Raw genomic sequence first — 3,232 nt, forward strand, 5'->3', positions numbered from 1 at the left:
TTTAAAAAATTCAGTCATATTACTCTTCAATAAACTAAGATGACTATTTATGAGTTTTCTTCTGTTGATATTAAGTGGTAGCAGATTCCCTGGATTTAAAAAATCATAGGGGAAAAGGTTAAAATGGAAAAATCCTACCTATTTTTATATTCTTACTAGGTATTTTTGAATTTCCTGGCTAAATTATATAAATTATAATTATAAATTACATAATGTATAATTATAAATTACATAATACATAATTATATAATTATAAATTACATAATACATAATTATATAATTATAAATTACACGATATATAAATATAATTATAAATTACACGATATATAAATATAATTATAAATTACATGATATATAAATATAATTATAAATTACACGATATATAAATATAATTATAAATTACACGATATATAAATATAATTATAAATTATATGATATATAAATATAATTATAAATTATGAGATATATAAATATAATTATAAATTATATAATAAAGTGTCTATCCATTTGCTTCACATCATAAAGATTCCTTTGATCTTTCTTTGTGCTGCCTCACAGCCAAGCTTCTCATAGAGGCCTCGGACACTCATCTCCTCCATGCCCGACCACCTCTCATGTCTTCAGGATCTGAGTTTGGATTGTGGCGGCCATCCGGACTCCCTCAGACACTAAGTCTCCTCATCTCTTCTCAAGTCCTTTTCCTGGACTTTTCACCGCACTTGACACATGGGCTGCAGACGCTCCCTTCTCTCCGGCCTCCCTGACCTAACCTCTGCTTTCTGACTCGAGCCAACTGTCTCCGTCCTCCTTCCTCCCTCCCCACTCTGCCAGCATCAGTTGCGCTTCACTCCCTGCACTCGCACACACACCTGCAGCTGACATGTCTATGTGGATGACTCCCCAAATGCTGTCAGTTCCTGATATTCAATCTCAGCGATTGGTTACCTTTGCCAGGGTCTTCCACTAATGCCACGAACCCAGTTTGTAACACATAAACAAGGCATCTATCTGCTAGCATTGTTTCCTACCATGCCTTCATTTTCTGTTTTTAAGAAGCAATACTCTCCTTGCAGCGACTCAAGCTTGAAAATGCAGCTTCATCTCTGCCTCCACCTCTATAGCACACGGTGCTCTCAGCTTTCCAGGAGCTGCCATTTCTGGGTCTGTCCCTGGGGTGATTTTCTATCTCCGCCCTCTGGATTTGTTTTCTGAAAGTCTCCGGATGACTTCATGGCCCTGGCCCGGGACAATCTTCCAGTTTCATCTGCAGTCATTCCGCTCCCAACACGAAGCTCATGCTAAACACACCAGAATTGGCATCCACTGCTCCCTAAACACATGCATCTTCATGCCTCTGCTCATTGTAGTCTTTCTCTTTGGAATGGCCTTCTCCCCATTTCTCCTGTGACCCAAATGTGTTCTTCCTTCAAGGTACCTGGGGTACTTAATGCCAGTCAGTAAAGGAGATTGAAAGAATGCACCCAGAGATGTAAGGCTAAAACATAGGCCATGGGAGAACAGCATTTAAAGAAGGAAATAATCAAAAGCAATGATATTTAGGGGAAAGTGAAAATAAGGATTTAGAGAAGTCCACTGATGACTCTTCTCTAAGGAGCTGTCTCTTCTTGCGATTTCCAATTCTGGTCTCGCTTCTCTCTTAGATCCACTCCAGTCGGGCTTCTACATCACTCCACGGAAACTGCTCCTCAGGGTAACAGTGGTCCCCATGTGTGAAACCCCATGGTCAATTCCCAGTCCTCTTCTTACTCCAAAACCCACTCCTTCTCATCGCAGTTGATGATAACCCCATGCTTCCAAGTGAGCCAATAATTTTGGTGCCATCTTAGACACCCTTCTCTCAAATCCCCAAGTCAGTGGGCTCTACCCTTCAGAATCCCCACTTCTCATACCCTCTGCTTCTACCACAGTGGTGCAAGCCATCATTGCCATCTGATTCTTGGATTTTTTTTTTTTTTTTGAGACGGAGTCTTGCTCTGTCACCAGGCTGGAGTGCAGTGGTGATCTTGGCTCACTGCAACCTCCAATTCCCAGGTTCAAGTGATTCTCCTGCCTCAGCCTCTCTAGTAGCTGGGATTACAGGCATGTGCCACCACACCCAGATAATTTTTGTATTTTTAGTAGAGACGGTGTTTCACCATGTTGGCCAGGATGGTCTTGATCTCCTGACCTTGTGATCTGCCCACCTTGGCCTCCCAAAGTGCTGGGATTACAGGCGTGAGCCACTGCACCCAGCCACTTCTTGGATTCTTAACTGGTGTCCCTGTTTCTTCTCACACCCACCCCCACCCCAAGTCTATTCATAACACAGCAGCCAGAAAGGTCCTCTTGAAACCTAAGTCAGATCACTTCACTTCTTTGGCCTCAACCCCATTTCAGTCAGGGTAAAGCGAATCCTCCTCTCTGCTCCTTTTACTCTAGCCTGGGCTCCCCCGGAAACATTTTGCAAACAAACACACAGGTTGTTCCTTATGCCTGGGAAGCATATCCTTCAGATGACAACTCCATGTGCTCTCCTCATTCAAGTCTCTGCTCAAGGAAGCCTACCCTTACTATTTCTCTTACCTTGCTCTGTTTATTTTTCCACTGTACTTGCCATTTTCTAATGCATTATATAATTTAATTACTTATGCTTATCATCTGTGTCTGCCTGCTAGAATGTAATTTCAGTGTTCACAGATATATTGCAAGTATCTACAGTAATGGTTGCACATAGCAAATACTAAAATATGTGTCAAATGAAAGAATGAAGGACTTTTGAGAATAAAAGTTCTATGAAGCACTAACGACCTAAGGTAGTTTACATGGGTCCAGCAGCAAATGCATGTGAAGAAATGGAACCACAGAGGGAAAGAAATTTGTAATTTATCTAAGCCTTTCCATTCCTTTACAGTCACTCTGACATATGAAAACTACATCTATTAGAAATACCTTTATTATTTTCAATTTTGAGTAAGACACTATGTAGCATACAACAACGTGAACATTTTAAACATCAAAACATAAGGACCATGACATTCTTAAATATTTATAAATACTGACTATTCCTAAGTATCAATAAATACCCAATATATTAGCAGTTTCAGCATAATACCCCATCATATGGAATTTGAAAACAGAGCAAAATTGGTCAACTGGCTAGTGAAATAAAAGCTAATCATTAACAAGTCCATTTTTTTTTTTTTACCTTTTTACTACAGTAAGCAACAAATGC

The sequence above is a fragment of the Hylobates moloch genome, unplaced genomic scaffold (genome assembly GCF_009828535.3).
Source record: "Hylobates moloch isolate HMO894 unplaced genomic scaffold, HMol_V3 SCAFFOLD_5, whole genome shotgun sequence".
Lineage (NCBI taxonomy): Eukaryota > Metazoa > Chordata > Mammalia > Primates > Hylobatidae > Hylobates > Hylobates moloch.